We start from the raw sequence: 7,577 nt of genomic DNA, 5'->3' as shown, positions 1-7,577 counted from the left end.
CATTCCCGCGCAAGTTTAACTGCCCGCAGGGCCCGCCCCTTTCCCGAAGAGTCCCATTTCCATTGGCTTGATTCTCCGTCAGCCATCAGAGAATGGGCGGGAGGTAGCTTCAGGTCTGGCCTAGTGCGCCTGCGCCAGCTCCTTCGTCAGTTTCCGGCAATGACCAATGGGCGCAGGGAGTGTGTGAGTGTGTGAGTGTGAGTGTGAGTGTGTGTGTGTGTGTGTGTGTGTGTGTGTGTGTGTGTGTGTGTGTGTGTGTGTGTGTGTGTGTGTGTGTGTGTGTGTAAGAGCCTGCATAGCAAAGTAGAGTCTGCAACCAGATTTATGGGGTTCGAATCCCACTTACTAGCTTTGTTACCCTGGGCAAATGACTTCACCTCCCTGTACCTCCTGTTCCTCTTCAGTAAAATGGGGGTCATAATAGTACCTACTTAGGGGTTGGCGTGAGGATTTAGTGAGGACGGTGCTGGGTATTCAGTGAGCACAATATTAAAGCGTTAAATAAAACCCACATAGAACACTAGCAGGTTGGGCACCCAGCCTCACTGGCACCAAACACCACGCTGTGTGAAGGGTTATAGCAGAGAAAAGAAAAGCTGCACATTTACGTGACAAATTTCTCAAACTGAGGTAAAGAAATCAATTCAGCTGGTCACGAGCAGCATTTTCTACAAAATACAATGGGGGAAAAGTCAGTGCATTGTGTACAGAAAGTTAAGTATTGTTTTGGGAAACTCCAAAATCTGCATTTGTGTACTGGGTGTGACAGATTATATTTTTCAAAAAATGGCTACGGAAATAGTTCCAACCTTGACACTCCCTATCAAGAGGCAGACTCATTCTCCTTTTGAACTTCAGCATGACTTTGTGCAACAAATAAAATGTAGCAGAAAGGATACTATGAATTACGAGCCTCGAGCCTCGGTTAGAAACTAGGATGCAGCTTCTGCCTGGTGCTAGCTTGTGCCCTCTCTTGCTCTCTTGCGCTCTTTCAGTTTGGGGATACTTTTTCTCAGAGCCCAGCTGCCATGTTGTGAGGAACCCAAGGTGATGATATAAAGAGTGTCCCAGATGAGGTCGCAGCAGAAGTGAGTGGGTGAGTGAATGAGTGAGTGAGCATGGAAATAATTTCAGCCCCCAGCCTTGGAGCCATCCTGGCTGACACCAAGAGGAGCAGAGATGAGCTGTCCCCACCAAACTGCTGAAACTGTAGATCTCTGAGCAAGATCAATGCCATTGTTCAAAGGCAGTAAATTTGGGAATAATTTGTTATGCAACCATAACACCTGGAGTGCTGGGTCACAGGTGTAATTTCCATCTTACTGTAGGTCACACGAAAAACATGGAAGGCCACTGCTCTAGTGGCAAGACCTCACAATAAGGAAGGAAATAAACGAACAAGATCATTTTAGTGAGGAACCTGTGCTTTGAAGGCACTCCAGCAGGGTCTAGGATAGCGTCACCGGAGCTGGGGGCAGGGAAGGAAGTGACTTCAGGCTATGTGGCCAGGGACAGGGACGGACTCCCTGGGCAGGGGACATATGAACCATGAACCGGGATCTGAGTGATAAAAAGATGTTGGGAAACCAGCACGAGGCAGAAGAAAGAGCCTGTGCAAAGGACAATGAAGTGGGGAAATTTTTAGTTTGTTTAAGGAATACTGAGGAGGTCCAAGTGGCTGGAGAGGAGGAGGGAGAGGGTTTCCAGGGGTCCTGAAACTTTATTCCGGCATAACGGGAAGCACTGGGAGGCACTGAGTAGAGGAGATCTATGGAGTGGACTGGCTTCCAGATCTTCCAGAGTCTAGAGAATTTGGGGCCTGGGCTGGATATGCAGAATGAGGAAAAGGAAGAAGTTGCTTCCTGGGTGTTTGACCCAAACACCTGGATGGGTGGTGGTGCTTGTGGCCAAGAGGGAGAGGAACAGGCATGGAGATAAGTATGGAGGGCCCCCTCAGGGCCCCCTGAAGTGAAAGGTTTAGGGAAGTTCTTAGTAGCTGGGGCATGGCCACATGGAACTATCGAGAAGGTGGTTGCTTGGCTGTGAGTCTGTAGAGAGGCTTAGGCTGTGAATAAAAGTCAGTTGTCCAGATGCACCTGAGACCAGATGCCACCACCCTGGAAGAGAATAAAGAGGAGGAGGTCCAAGGACCAAGCACTGAGACCCTCTGACTGTAGAAATTGTAGAAAAGAGGAGAAGCCGGCAGAATACAGAAGGCACAGCCAGGGAGGAAGGAGAGAAGCCAGGAAATGTGATTTTGATTGATCATCAGGACTCTGACAGGTCCCCGACCCCACGCCTGGGGCCACCTTCTTCCTCAGAGCTTCCTTCCTTTATTTATTTTTTTAGGTTTTATTTATTTAAGTCATCTCTACACCCAATGTGGGGCTTGAACTCACGACCCTAAGGTCAGCAGTCGCATGCTCCTCCGACTGAGGCAGCCAGGCACCGCCAGAGCTTACTTTCATTTTTTTTTATAAAGATTTTATTTATTTATTTGAGGAGAGAGAGAGAGACAGTGAGAGAGGGAACACAAGCAGGAGGAGTGGGAGCGGAGACGACTGGGAGTGGAGCCTGGCGTGGGGCTTGATCCCCGGACCCTGAGATCATGACCTGAGCCAAAGGCAGACGCTTAACGACTGAGCCGAGCCGCCCAGGAGCCCCCAGGGCTTACTTTCAAGAGACAGTTTTTATGACGACCCCAAGGGCTGTTTTTATATTTTTACAGTGGTTGTGGAGATGGGAACACCCTTAGGGCTGATAGATGGATTTAGTCTTATCCAGGTCACAGATCCCTTTGAAATCTGATCAAAGCAGTGACACGGGCTCTTTCTTGAAAAACGCATGCCACATCCATACACGTTTGGATTTTGTCCATATTTTGGGTTTAGGACCCCAGAAGGCCATCCCCAGATTTTTAGGTTAAGAAGCTCTCCAGCCTTTGTCTCCTGGGGTAGCTAGCATTCTTGCTGAAACATCAGTGTGTGGGTGTGGAGTTGGGTCCCCGGAGTCAGCACTCAGGGCGAGCAAGACTCACCTCCCGTTGGCTGAGCATTTAAGCTGATTGCTATGTCACCCTCAGCTGTGTGACCTTTGGTGGCAGGGGCTCATATCCTGTCTATCTAAAGGTGGTGGATTACTTAACAATGCAGAGTGAAATAATGAGGAGATAAGAAGTCAGGGGTTCAGTTTCTGGTTCTGCAGATTACCTGTGACCTTGGCAAGCTCGGAACTTTTCTAAACCATGGGCTAATGATAGCTCTCTCTTATCAGCTGGGGTGGGCTGGTCATGAGATAAGCCATTTGGGATTGCACAACCATAGCGGACAGATATAGATGCTCCTGTCAAAAAAGGTCACTCACCTCCCTTCCCAAAAGCAAAGCAAGAGCCACCTCACAACCATTAGGATGGGGACTATTAAAAAAAAAAAAAAAGTATTGGCGGGGGTTGGGGGGTGGAGAAATTGGAACCCTTGTGCATTGTGGGTAGGGATGTAAAACGGTGCAGCTGCTGTGGAAAATCAGTATGGCGGTTGCTCACAAAATTAAAAATGGAATAACCCAGCACTTTCACTTCTAGGTATATAGCCCCAAAATTGAAAGCGAGGATTTGGAGATATTTCTAGACCCGACATGATTTACAATAGCCAAAAAGGCGGAAGCAACACAAGTGTTCACTGATGGATGGTTGAACAAAATGCGGTGTATCCATATGAAAGGATGTTATTCGGTCTTAAAAATTCTGACAGATGCGATGAACCTTGAGGACATTGTGCTAACTGAAGTAAGCCGGTCACAAAAAGACAACCACCGCATGACTGTACTTATTTGAAGTCCCTCTAGTAGTTAAATCCATAGAGGCAAAGGGTGGACCAACAGTCGCCAGGTGGGGTGGGGGCAGGGGCGGTGAGAGTCAGTGTTTAACAGGCAGTTTCAGTTTGGGAAGAGGAAAGAGTTCTGGAGATGGATGGTGGGGATGGTTACGCAACAGCGTGAATATGCTTCATACCACTGAACTGGACACGTAAAAATGGCTTCGATGGGGGGCACCTGGGTGGCTCAGTCAGTTAAGCGTCTGCCTTCAGCTCAAGTCATGATCTCAGGGTCCTGGGATCGAGCCCCACATCTGGCTTCCAGCTTGGCAGGGAGCCTGCTTCTCCCTCTCACTCTGACCCTCCCCCTGCTTGTGCTCTTTCTCTCTCTCAAATGGATAAATAAAATCTTTAAAAAAAAAATGTCTTCGATGGGGGGGTGCCTGGCTTTCTCAGTCTATGGAGTATGCAACTCTTGACCTCGGGGTTGTGAGTTCAAGCCCCACATTGGGTGTAGGGGTTACTTAAAAAAAATAGGGGCGCCTGGGTGGCTCAGTTGTTAGGCGTCTGCCTTCGGCTCAGGTCATGATCCCAGGGTCCTGGGCTTGAGGCCCGCATCGGGCTCCCTGCTCCGCAGGGAGCCTGCTTCTCCCTCTCCCACTCCCCCTGCTTGTGTTCCCTCTCTCACTTTCTCTGTCAAATAAATAAATAAAATCTTAAAAAACAATCTTTAAAAAATGGCTTACGTGGTGTCATGAATATTTTACCACAACTAAAAATAAAAATACATGTATTAGAAAAATGCAAAGCAAGAAACTGGGTGGTGCTGGGGAACGGGGTCTTAAGCATGAGCTGAACAAGTCAACAAAGACAACAAAATGGTCCTTGGCGATTGCTTGTGAGCAACAATATTTTTTATTTCTGGAAGGCCTCTTGGCTCACAGAGCCCTCTGGAAAACTGACAGTAGACCTTTAGTTCACACAACTTTACATAAATTTCTGGGACTTCCAAAACCCTCTGAAAGCCCCCCCACGATCTCATGGCAGAACGGTCCAGAGGAAAAACAGAGGAGGAGAGGTAAGGAGAGCAACCTTCCATCACCCCACCCTTGGGGGAAGTGAGGGGGGACCCAGGGATGGGCAGAGAGGATGCTCCACCTCCTGTCTTGGTGTCGCTGACACGGGGATATTGCTTGGCAAAGGCCATAAAGCCATACACTTTCGTACACGATCTGTGCACAATATGTATGCATAGGGTACCTCAAGGAAAGGCAAACAGTGAACCAAAATTCTAAAGATCCAACCCATTAGAAAAAGGTTTGACGGGAGATACCCCAACGTGTTGACAACAGAGGCATTTCAACCAGTTGGGACCATGGCACCTTCCACCGTACCAAACATTTCTGTATTTTTAGAATTTTGCCTTTTATAGTCACAATGAATTGTTTTGTCACGAGGAAAAAAAAATCAGTAAAGAAGTTTTCTGAGGTGTTCACAGCGGGTGTTCATTAAAACTTTCTGCAGGGCGCCTGGGTGGTACAGTCGGTTGAGCGTCTGACTCTTGGTTTCGGCTCAGGTTCTGATCTTGGGGTCGTGGGATCGAGCCCCATGTCGCGCTCCATGCTCAGTGGAGTCTGCTCGGGACTCTCCCTCTGTCCCTCCTGCTCGTGCTCTCTCAAATAAATAAACCTTAAAAGAAAAAAAAATCTTTCTGCAACCATGGCAACGTTCTATATCTCCACAGTTTGGTTCAGTAGCCACCAGGCACGTGTGGTTATGGAGCACAAATTAATTATAACTAATTTACATTTAAATGGAAATAGCCACTTGGGACAGTGCCTGTGTAGTGCAGAGCAGAAGGGAGTTTACTGTATTATTCTTGTCACTTTTCTGTCGCTTTGAACGTTGTTTAAAATAAGTCCATTTTAATTTCTTTTGGAAAGAGAACGTGTGTGCGTGGGGGGGAGGCACAGAGGGAGAGGGTGAGAGAATCCTAAGCAGACTCCCAGCTGGGTGCAGAGCCCGACGCAGGACTCCATCCCATGACCCTGAGATCATGACCTGAGCCGAAAACCGAGCCAGATGCTTCACCGACCGAGCCATGCAGGTGCCCCCAAATCAGTCCATTTTCAAAAAGAGATCTATTTGAGGGGCACCTGGGTGGCTCAGTCGGTTAAGCATCTGCCTTCGGCTCCGGTCATGATCCCAGGGTCCTGGGATCGAGCCCCGCATCGGGCTCCCTGCTCCGCGGGAAGCCTGCTTCTCCCTCTCCCGCTCCCCCTGCTTGTGTTCCCTCTCTCGCCGTGTCTCTCTCTGTCAAATAAATAAAATCTTAAAAAAAAAAAAAAAAAGAGATCTACTTGAAAGCTTAAAGAGGAGTACAAGGAGACAAAGACCAGACACTGATGTGTGGACATTATCATAAGATAGCTTTATTAAATTCCTTTACCTTCTACAACACGATTACAAAAAAGGAATACTTCATTTAAGTGTAATACTGTCTTTATGGACGTACCGTGGTCGGAAAGTGAAGTTAAAGGTCATGAATACACGTGAGAAGAGCACAGGGACAAAGGCGGGCCAGCCCTGGAGCCTCGCACACCAAGCCCCACGGGCAGGGGAAGGGAAAGCAGGGATAAACGTGGACTTATCTGGGCAGGGTGGGGGGGCTGTCCATGAGCTGCTTCTAGGAGCCGAAAATAAACCTAACTGCTGGCTCTGGGGCCAGACACACAGGCACACCACTCTTGCACCCCTTCTCAAAGCTGCCCCAAGTTGTGGCCTTCTGTCAGACACGAGCAGTTGTCCCCGGTCAGCTCTGGTTTTGTTTTCTCTCCGATTTACACACGCATGCGGACACACGTAACCTAGGGTGTCTCCTTTGACCGTCCAAGCTCTTTTGTCCTCGGTACCTCCCTTCAGTCAAAAATCAAAGCAAGCCAGACTCCATTGAGCCAAGAAGCCCACTTTTCTAGGAGAGAAGCCAGCACCTTGCTTTACTGAATGAACACAAGCACTCAGGGCTGTGGTTTGGCTTCAACCCTGGCGGCTGAGCTCAGAGAACTGGACGAGAGGGGACGAGACACCTATTAGCTAGGGACCTTACTCCCTGTCATAAGGCACTTCTCAAGGCTCTGAACCCATCCTCTGTCCCCGGTTTGTTGTTGTTGTTGTTGTTGTTGTTGTTGTTCACAAAAGGAAGGAACTGGAAAGAAAACTATGTTAAGATTCTGGACAAACAGGCCATGAAGGAAACTGTGTGTGTCTGGTGAGCCCTATTTCCAGCAGGCTCTGTTCCAGGCAGCTCCGGAAAGCCTGTAGGTTGTTCACACACACACACACACACACACACACACACACACACACACACACACACACACCCAGCTGGCCCTTGACACACACCACACACACACACACACACACCCAGCTGGCCCTTGACACACACACACACACACACACACACACACACCCAGCTGGCCCTTGACACACACACACAACACACACACACACACACACACACACACACACACACACACCCAGCTGGCCCTTGACACACACACACACACACACACACACAGCTGGGCCTTGTTTGGTTTTCGGCAAAGCCCTGTCTCTTTAAGTTTGCACTGGGAACCCTCGGGGGCAGCCAACTTTTAATTGTGCACACATGGAGTTTTTGGAGCTTGCTCTACGCTTTGCCAGCAAGCGCATATGCCCTTTTTCCCCCACTTTGAGGAGAGAAATTCTGGAGTCTGGGGAGGCTGA

Source organism: Eumetopias jubatus, unplaced genomic scaffold (assembly GCF_037043125.1).
Source record: "Eumetopias jubatus isolate StellerSeaLion01/CBP00866 unplaced genomic scaffold, mEumJub1_p1.0 scaffold_1, whole genome shotgun sequence".
NCBI lineage: Eukaryota > Metazoa > Chordata > Mammalia > Carnivora > Otariidae > Eumetopias > Eumetopias jubatus.
The sequence above is the reverse complement of the archived record's forward strand: the minus strand, read 5'-3'. Positions refer to the sequence as shown.